General features: G+C 37.8%; 1 pseudogene; it reads right to left on the minus strand.

Moving 5' to 3' along the window:
• Positions 1 to 611: 611 nt before the first annotated feature.
• LOC124864733 lies at positions 612 to 10,823 on the minus strand (annotated as a pseudogene).
• Positions 10,824 to 11,074: the final 251 nt, after the last annotated feature.

An 11,074-nucleotide genomic window follows, 5' to 3' on the forward strand; every position in this document is an offset into this window, starting at 1 on the left:
TTGATGTGCAGGGGCTTGTGTTTGTGCCACTGGATGGAAACAGGATGACCTCAGTCTTCTTCTTAAAATAGATTTAAAGCCATAAATGTCCTGATGTCGACCAAGCAATCAAGGTGAGGTTGGATAGTGCCTGCACCACTGTGCTTTAGGGGGATGTAAATTTGACAATCATCGGCGCAGAAATTAAAGTGGATGTCATGTTTGCGAAAAATAGCACCTAGTGGCAGCAGGTATGAGGAAAGAAGAGGTCCAAGAATGGAGCTTTGTGGTACACCCCACCAAAGAGCCATCAACATGGAAGCAAAGCTTTTGAGAGCTGACCCTGTGGCACCCACCCACTGCTCCAGCCTAGAAATTAGGATCTCATGGTCAATGGTGTCAAATTCAGATATAAGATCCAATAGGACAAGAATCACAGAATCACCAGAATGTGTTGTTGTTATAATGCTGACATAATATGCAGCAGAAACATGCAATCATATTCTTAAAATTGTAGATTTTTGTAGATCAAAACAATTGTCATGTCACTAATGGCACAGCTCAGAGCATCACTCTTGTTTGTTATGTGGATTATTGTGAATTGCTCCTGACAACATGGCAGTAACATAGTATGTGGTCCAATTATTTTATTTTCACATACAAAATATTATTGAATACCATCTATAAACTCTAAGTAGTAAGCTTAATTGAGTATTTTAATCAAAGATCACAAAGTATATTTGAACTTTGCAAAGTTTGTGGCCATTTATTATTCTTATGTTTGCTATAACATTTATGAGTGATGTTTTCCGTGTCACGGACATCTTAGCACTGATGAGATACACTTTAACACCCAGCATTCCAGAGAATGGGATGATATCATCTTCCTCTAAAAGAAAAAAGAAAACATGTTCAAAAGGCATGACAGAACTCATTGTAATCGGTTACTCCTGAAGAGTTGAGCTCATAGAATTAACTAGGAAATTTCTAAAAAGGGGGTAAACATAGCCTACCTTATCTCTAAGTGGAATCTGGTTTATTTTCCTCATTCCAATGTTGCAGTTGGGTGATGAGGAACTTTTTGTTTTTAACTTCCTGAATGAAAAGAAGCACACACTGAGGTCAGCTCACAATTTACAAGCGTTTTGAACTTTTTGCAACAGCACAGAGACTCCAGGTGTTGGACTAAAATTGTCTTACGAGTTAGCTTATGCTCTGAACGCCTTTATTTTGAGCTTTTACTGTGGAATCGACAGTGCCAAACAGGCGAATAGTTGCAAAGGTGCTCTAAAATTACTAAGCTTTATCTTTTGTACATGTCAGTCTGACCGTCATAGAAAAGTATAAAGAAATACTGACAACAGTTTGCAGGTTAACATTTGTGACCTAAATTGAATAGGAAAAAGCAGCGGAAGAAGGTTTAAAAATAAGTTAAATTAAAATAAGCACATTAGGTCTACATATTCCCTATACTAATAAGGAGCTGGGAGATGTATCATTAGAAAGTTTTGAGAATGTATTCCAAGCTTGCCTTTTTAAACAATGAAAATCTGTTAGGACAGAACATTTCAGACCAAAAGCCTACCGAGAATCTGTGGCAAGACTGGTAAAAAAGCTGGTAAAGCTATACCTCCAAAATGTTTTAACTGTAATTGCAGGAAAAGTTGGTTCAAAGTATTCACTTGTGGAGGTGGGACAAATACAAAGACACACCACAATTCTTCAATTTTTACTTCTAAAAATCTCCAGTGGGTATGGTTACTTATCCAAGGCACTTTTTAAAACTGTCAAATAAAACTTTGCAGAGTACATTTCAAAAATCCCGTATTAGGATAGTGAACATTTTAACTGACTTCTTGCTATCATTACGCCAATGACACTGGAAGAGTTTAGAGACTCGAAGGCATTGCATCAATTCAGTCCAGACCAAAGCAAGATTTTACTTACATTTTCAATTTGCTTTTCAAACCGTCTGATGATTTTCCTTTGGCCATCAACTATCTGAGCATGGAAATACACCACCAGTCTGAAAATGGAAAAAGAAAAAATCATTATTCAACATCAGGCAAGAACATTATCCAGTTTAGGTATAATTATCAGGACTTACAGAAAAACACAAGTGGGCAGGAACAAGAACAGTGGATTATCTATGACAGTGTTGTATGCTCGAATGAGCCAAGACTGAATCTTGTGAGAGTCCTTCATCCTCTCAGCCCACAACTTCCCAGACTCAAACATACTGGTTAGATTCCTGAAAGGACCACATCCTGATGAAGGTTTAATCCTGTAAATGACAAACATTCTGGGGGATTATGATCAAAATACATACTATTCAATATAAACTCTTTAAAAACAAAGTCCAAATGTTTGTTCATTTCACATACTTTCTGCTTTTCATTGTTATTTTCCATTTAATTTCATGCTTGTCAATCCATTTTAATTTAGTTTAGCCAGTTTTATTTATATCATTTAATGGGACAATACATGTAAATATGAGCGATTATGGCCAGGTGGCTACTTTTCTCTTCAGTCCCATTGACAGGTCGGTGTCATGAACATAAAAACAAAAGCAAACATTTCTTAAGCATAATACACTGTACGGAAAAAATCCTTGTAGATAGGTCAGCAAAATAATGAAACAAAATTTTATTATTTATTATATTATTTACTGCCACCTGCTGGTCTGCATTCTGGGATTCAATCCAAAACCATATTCTGACACACCAAGACTATTCAATGACTACCTGACAAGTCAAGGTGGGATGCTGCCCAAGGGACAGTAGGAGGGCCGCAAATGCTTAATTCTTTTGGTTGAGGAGAATTGCTACATGAAATTTGTCATAAATCAGAGGGTGTTTTAAAACATTCAGCAGGACTAAGGCTGATTTAAAGGGAGAAAACAACTTAACCTGAAATATTTCAAAGAGTAAAGGTTTTGTGTATTTCCAGCCTTACCGACAGTCCAGGTAGGATTTTTTTTTTTAAATGCCCAGAGGGACATGAAGCTGATCCTCCTTGTTATTTATTGGATCAAAATCAACATGGTCATTTTGTGTAATTGGAAAACACGTGTGACATGCACCTGCCAAAGGATGTGTCTATTCTGTGTCCATTTGAGGCTCTCCAAAAAAAATATCAGATTTCAAATGAGGACATCCACATGGCATCCCATGCTGTTTTTGTAAACAGTATACTCTAGCTATAGGACAGTTGCATTGATATAGCAACCTGGCGTTATGCAAACCTTCAATCGAGGCCCTCCCAAACTTAATTAAGTGTAGTCTAATAGGTCTACAAAGCATCCTGTCTCTGGTGCCGTTCACCAGTTGTTCTTTTGTCTGACTTCCAGACACTTTGTCAACGGTTTGATAACACTATTGCTCCACTGGTGCCATCCTTGATAGACTAGCTAGTTGCAAGAGAGATTATTTACCTTCCTATCGTTGATGTACATGTGTGCAAAATTACATCCCAATTGCAGCATTCCTACTGGGAGGTTTTTTTTATTTTTAACTAAATGCATTCAGTTTTTTACCCAAGTGAAATAATAGCCCTTAATATATTGAATTTTCTATTCTCATCCTTGCACCTCTCTTGGTTTTTATGCCATAACAATTTCAAAAGTCAAAACTTCATATGAGCAACACATTCAGGGATAACATGGCACTCACATCCAAACTGTATACACGACAGAAACGGCAGCGCCAAGAAATGAGGGGAACCACAACAGAGTAATAAATAGTGTTGTCATCTGAGTGGTCCTCCAGGGCTTTTTAGATGCCTGACAGTTGTGCTTCAGAGTACACTGTAGAGATAACAGAGGGAAAGGAGAAAATAAATGCTTGTCATCCAGTTTTTACAAGTTTTGCGGAAATGATTCAATGACGCATGCTTTGCCAACCTTCTTCATGTAAAACAGCACGAACAGTTTTGCGATTTGGACAGCAGGGAGAAGAGGAGAGAACAGAACCCTGAGCCTGAAACAGCAGATGGGAAACTTAATCTAAGGTAGTTCTGTTAATGATCTGATCAGTTTAAAGATTTTACAATTGCCAAGTAAGAGTTTGTCCATATATGAGTTCCAGCACATTACGAGCAATGTCAAACACAGGCTTTCTGTTCTTCTTTAAAACTTTTTTGGAAAAAAGCCTGGAGGGAAGACAACACATCGTGAGATGAAGGTAATTTCTTCCGTTAAAAACATCACAGTGCAGTTACATTACCTCCATATAAACTCCGCTGGAAACATGTAAAGCACTGTGAAAATGAAGTCCATCAAGAGCAGGCGATAAAGTTCCTGCCCCACAAAATTCTCCCAACACTAAAACACAAACACAAAGTTAAAGACCATACAAGTGTTCAGTAAGACAACAGTAGGAGTGTTAATGATGTCACCTGTTGACAGCATGGTGAGAGAACCTTGTAATGAATGGTACGATATAACTGGAGTAGTTTTATTGTTCTGAATAGTTAAGACAGGTTTATGAATGGGGAAGGTTGTCACCTCTAAAACTTGGCAGTCTTGTTTCACAGCAATTTTTCCTAGCCAGTAATAACACAGCACACCAATCAGGCTGATCTTCAGAAGCAGATTCCTACGAATTGAAAGAAGAAACAGTGCATTTCCATTTAACAAGACTTTGACATCCGCAACAAAAATACAGGGGAATCCAGAAATGTTATGGAGGGGTTTCCCCATTTCAGCCACCATGTTGCATCCTGTTAAAATAGGATACTAATATTTTTGTTTATATTTAGGTCCAAATCTCTAGTTATAATTTATGTAAGGAGTTTTGCTGAAGTATTCACGCCAGTAAACCTTTTCAGACTTTGTCACATTACAATGACAAACCTCTGTATTTTATTAGGATTGTACATAATCGCCCAGTACAACACTGCCCATAATTGTGAAGTAGAAGGAAAATGATACGTGGTTTTTAAAATGTTTTACAATGTAAAATTGGAAACGTTTAGTGTTTATATTCATTCAGCTCCCCTAACTCAGACCAGCTGCAAGTTTTTTGTGGTATGTCTCTTCCTGCTTTGCACATATGGGCAAACATTTTTGCCTTCGATTGGATGTTGAAGTACTGCAAATAGCAATTCTCAAGTACTTCGTATCCTGTAACAGGTTATCCAGGATCCGCCTTGAGCAGCTTCTTTGTCCCAGATTTTTTTTTTAAAAAAGCATCCCCACAGCCTGTTGTTGCCATCACCGTGTTTTACAATGGGTATGGTTTCTAAAGGGTGATGTGCTGTGTTGGGTTTCCACCACACATACTGGTTAGATGAAAGCAAAAGTAAACCAAAAGAAAACCAAAGAGTTCAAACTGACGCAAACAGGACTGCTTGTTCATGCAACAATGACTTTCTTCTTGTCAATCTTCCATAAAAGCCAGATTAAAAGAGGGCACAACTAATCCCAGTCTCTTTGATAAATTAGCTGTGGATTTTTCTGGTGCCTCCAGAGTTACCATGGACCTAGAGGCTGCTTTCTAATGCTCCTTTTAAAACTCTTTAATTTCAGATGATATAATAACAAAAAATCCCAATAAAATGCATGGAGGTTTATGGTTGTAACAAGGTATGAATACTTTTGCAAGGTACTGTATTTAAATTCAACCTTTATTTAAATTACTGTATGGAGATAAATCTTCACTAGTCAGACTTTCTTTAACCCCCCGCCCCCATGGTAATACTCTCTCTCACCTGAAGATGAAGACATACACACGTGTGCTGGGTGAGCTGTGCTTCTCGAACCATGAACACAAGTTGAAGATGCCAGGCAGCAATAGGTTGAAACCAGACACCACTGCAGACTTGAACTACGGGTCCAGATTCTTGAACTCTGAACTGATGGTGTGCTGTAAAAGTTTGAGAATGATTTACAGTAAGAAACATAAAGTTTAAAGCATAATGTGATGAGTACAGGACAAAACAAGACTATGTAAAAATTTAAGTTTTGTTGTTTTTTAACTATTCCTTTTACTGTCTGTTTAAATTCAATTTATTGATAAACTGGGACATTGCGAAGGTCTCTTCGAAGAACTTGGGAAACGAGGAGAGTCATTGGCATGATGTAAATGCAGTAATCAAAGCTACTCATGGGGAAAAATAATCTATTTTAAATGCAGTGAATATTTTGTGCCCTGTGTTAAATGGTAAACGTAATAGTTTTAAAATGTACTTTACTTCCCAAAAATGCACATGGCGTGAAAGAAAAGCAGAACTAAATTAATGTGACAGGAAGAACTTTGTGTATGCATCAGTGGTGATAAGACTGATGGAGGTTGTATGCATGAAATCTATCACATCTTCTTGAGTTTCCGCCTAACCTCCGATAGAAAGTAGACACCCGCAGCACTGAGGAGGATGCTGGCTAGACAAGTGACCCATGCCAACACATGAACGATGAGGTTCCCGAACCGCTGCATGAGACTCATTTCTTCTTCTCTGCTGGTCAGCTCAGAAAGTTGCTCCTGTTGGAAGAGCAGCCTGTCTGAGGTCGAGTCAATTATCAATAGTTGCATATTAACCACTGTTGTCTGTGGTCTATATGCAACACAGTTTAATTCACATACATATACAGTCATATGACAAAAAAAAAAAAAAAGAAAACTTTGTATGAGTGTCAGAACAGTCATAGGAATAAAAAAAACTAAGAACACCCTACCTGCATCTTTATTATTCACAAGGGGAAATAATTTAAATTCATCAGTAACAAGGGCCTCTTAACGCAGAAGCTTTATTATTCTGCTGTTGACACAGCCAGGAGGGAAAGACATCAGCAATGCCAATGACATAAGAGAAACAATTGTTCCTGCTCATCACTATGGTAAGGGTTATAAAGCAGTTTCCAAACATCTTAAAGTGTGAAAGATTATCCATCGAAAGAAAACAGAGTTGGCATTCAGAAGTGTGCCTGTAAGTCCCAATGGCAAAACAGAGCAACATCATTGACTTTACAGGTGGCATGTTATTTTTAAATAAAATTTTAAACTTCTTGCTAGTACTTTTAGAAAAATACTGAACAAATAAGTCATTTTGAAAGAGTTCCCAAAAGGAAGCCTAACCCTACTTTTCTTTGCATTTTGTCACATTACAACTTTAAACTAGAGTGTATTTTGTTAAGATCTAATGAGATAAAGCAACAAAAAGTAAAGGATAAAAGTAAGGTGGAAGGAAATGAGTACATGGTCCCAGTTGTAACAAACTGGGTGGTGGAACCCGTTAAACAAGGTGATGGAAGCATCATGGTGTGGATATGTATCCTTTTACTTCCACTTCACAAATATGTACTACTTTATAGTGGTTCATCACATAAAATCCCATTAAAATAAATGGAAGTGTGAAGTTGTATTGTAAATTAATAAGAAAAAGGTTCAAGGGGTGTGAATACATTTGCAGGACGCTGAGAATCATTGAGTCAAATAGAAGATCATCAGCTAAAGCTCAATGGAAACTGGGCCATCAACAGAGCGATGATCCCAAACGCAGCAGCAAATCTACAACAGAAGGTCTAAAAAAGAAAGTAATCAAGGCGTGGCTATGGTCTAATCAAAATCCAGACCTCAACCAGATTGAACTACTGTACATGTTGAGAGGAAGGTAGACCAAAACTCCTTTTCAGAGACTGATACGATTAAACAGAAAATGACCCCTTGATCTTATTTCTTCTAAAGTTCCTTCTAGAAGCGTTGAATTGTGTCTTGTGCTTTGTTTTTCTATGACTTTGTCCAGTTATTTAAACCTTACTTTAAAAACATTCTCAAAATAAAGGCCATAGTTATCAGATATAAAAATACATGCTGCAAAAGAGCAAGAAAAAAACAAGTGATGTGAACATAAACCCTTAGGATGTTTACTGTGTTAGAATTAGTTTTACTAAACTAATTCGATAGCTTTATTGAAAAAGGATGCAAACACTGGAACTGTTCATTTTTGTTGTGAAAAATGCCTTTGATTATTAAAATGATTGCATACTTTGAGCTGAGTGCTGATTTTCTCATGCTGAAGTCTTATGGATGGCTTCTTGCTGACTTTAAAGTCCCATGAGCAGAAAATGTTTTCTGATAGATTTCTGTTGGACTTCAACACTTGAAAACTTTTCCCGAAGGACTTGGACATGCTGCAAGAAAGAGAATGACCATTAGACACACACAACCGAGAGATAAATGTAAATTATGTTAAAGTTGCTGTATTTTGCACCAACCTGTAAACCAGAATGATGCACGTAATAAAGAAGGAAATTGTGATAGTGAGGAAATAGGCTGTGGGTATACAGTAAGGCACCATATGTGTAACTGCAATGTGGCTGGACATCTGATTAGTTTCAATCGTGACGTTTGAGTAGTAGCCGTAAAACATCAAACTCTGAGAAAGGTAACCCTGCCAAAGATGAAGAGGGTTGAGAAAAGTTCCAGATCAAATTAATGAAATAAGAACTATGAACACTAACGAAGTTTAGTACAGTCACTTTACCATGCCCGTGAGAAGCTCAATGGCGGTGACGGAGTTGACACGAGGGTCAGTTGGAGGAGGGTGAATGGCTTGAGGAATGACCAGAAACAAGCAGGTGATAATGAAGAGAAGCAGGTTGATGAACAGGAGGGTTCGGAGAAAAAGGAAGTAGGAAAGAACTCCAGTCCCATAACGTCCACTTAGCTTCTTCATGGACGAGTGCCACAACTTCAGGGTGCTGAGAAAGGGAAGGGCATTGAATGTGGAGTGGCGCCACATCTTTAAGGAAGCAAACAAACCACAAGTAAGTGCTTAATATCCAGTTAACAATTCAAACCCAATAGGAGCAGTAAATCTTTTAACGTACCCTTGAAATGTACACCGGTGGGAGATTAAAGCAAGGGAAATTCTTGTTGAGTGAATTCACAGCTGAAGGGCTAAAACAACGTCTCCTTGTGAAAACAGATATGTAGAAAGAAGTTACTCCAAATGTTAGCAAAAAAATAAATACCACAGGATTTTAACCTTGAGAGATTTTTCTGCAAAATCTCTCAATTAAAGGTTAGCTGACAGCTTTGCTGATTTGGGCTTTTTACAGAAGTTTTTTCTTTGTATAGCCAGAAGATGCCAAAGTAAATCTGCTCCTTGAGGGTAGCCACTTTAAGGAAGTCAAAAGTATTTCAGTGCATCATAGGATGGATGCACAAGGCTAAACTAGATGTTTTGCTTCACTTTGATCTCCATTTTATCTCATTAGCTGCACAGTCAAAGGTGGTCTGATGCTTTGGACTGTGTTTACACCTGTTTTTAAAACTGCCTGACTGGATTTCTCAGGACGAATGTTTGTACCAGATGTGAATGGGATCTATGTCATTTTTACCTGATTTCCATCTTGTCCACAAGGCTGAGCGGCATAGCTCGTAGCTTACGCATGCCTTCACTCACAGAGAGGCCTCGGAGATCTGATGCCAACTCCTCCTTGTTCCTTTCAATGCACCCCAAGCCTAAACCAACCAAATAATCTGGTCTGTCTGTGGATATTGTCAACACAGAAACACTTTTACTTCAACGGTTTTGGTGGAAGAGATCCATTGCATATCAAAAATCTCAAACTTAGTTTGTTTTCTTAAAAACAATTCTTAAGTACTTTGTGAGATGTTTGCCAATTTATACTGTCCATTTGATCAATTTGTGTCTTCTATTTACCTTCAGTACTGATTTCTTTCAGCTCTGGAAGGATGATGCCATCAATGTTGGGGATGTGAACAGAGTCGCGAGATGAGGTCTGAGGCTGTTGTACCGCAGGTGTTCGTCTGACTCGCATGGACATGCCTGCAGAACTATGCGACCCTGTGCCCATAAGAAACTTTGAATAGCTCAGTTGTGTAAAATGATTACCATCAAAAAGTAAGTTTTAACTGACCAGTTGAGTGACTGGAGAGCACCCTCCTTGTAGCAGCTGAACATTTTGTTCCTTGCGAAGAGCTTTTCAGCTTTCTGTTAAATGGCTCTTTGCTTCCTTCACTGCTGTTTGTTGACTCGCTGTCTGAAAAAGACAGTTTATTTCATTGTTATTTTTCATGATCAATAAAAAAAAAAAATCGTAAGGTTTGGTGTTCTCAGACGAGGAGTTGAAAGCTTTGGTTGGAGTAAATACCAGATGTGTCTGAACGTTCTACAACCCTTCCCATCAGTATGGCTTCAGAACACCCCTGGGCATTGAATGTTGGTTCTTTGAAAAGTCTGAAAGAGTCCTGACTTGGTCTGCTTTCTGCAAGGTTTCTGAAAGGAAGTTTAAGTAATATTAATTAAAATTCCTGCAGTCTTTCAGCCAAGCAATCCTTCTACAAACTATTCTTTCGAAAAAAATTCCATATGCACAAATGTCTATGGTACAGTCATACGTAAAAATATGACTTCACTGAAGAGTTTTCCGCAACTAAATATACGTAAACATTTCATACTTTATACTTCTAAGAAGCAACTGGCCTTAAAATACTGCAAGAAGTATCTTAACTCATTGAACTGTCTACTTAAATTTGAGTCAAGACATTCAATGCTGTTTAAGATGCATTCCTAAATAATTACAGATTGTACAGACACAAAAAAAACTTACTCATAGTCAGAATCCTTTTCACAAATGTCAGCACTGAAGCTCCCATCGTATGCCATGATTGGTGATGGTCACAATTTGCTGTAGCTGCAAAACTTACACTGGGTTAGTCCACATCTGTCACAGAGCGCTGCTACAGGGGTGGGTTATCAAAACATTTATATTAGACCACCAAATCTTACCAGTTCCTTCCTGCAATGCTAAGCCACTACTAAAAGAAACTAAAAAAACAGACAATATGGCTCTGTTGCTTCCTGTGATATACACGGAGGAGTTGCTTCTCTCTGTCTTTGGTATCATATCTCACACTAAAAAGAAATGTCAAAAAAATAAAAAATTAGTGACAAATTAACACTTTAAATATCTGAAGAAATGTAACCATACTTCCTCTTTCCCTCCCACGGCTGCTAGCTTCTGTATGACATGCTTTCTGGAGAAAACAGTAAAGACGAATTAGTGAGAAATATAAAAATTGTCATGTTTTTAATTACATTAAGGTCTCACATATTACTGCGGTTTTAA

The sequence above is a fragment of the Girardinichthys multiradiatus genome, chromosome Y (assembly GCF_021462225.1).
Source record: "Girardinichthys multiradiatus isolate DD_20200921_A chromosome Y, DD_fGirMul_XY1, whole genome shotgun sequence".
NCBI classification, from domain to species: Eukaryota; Metazoa; Chordata; class Actinopteri; order Cyprinodontiformes; family Goodeidae; genus Girardinichthys; species Girardinichthys multiradiatus.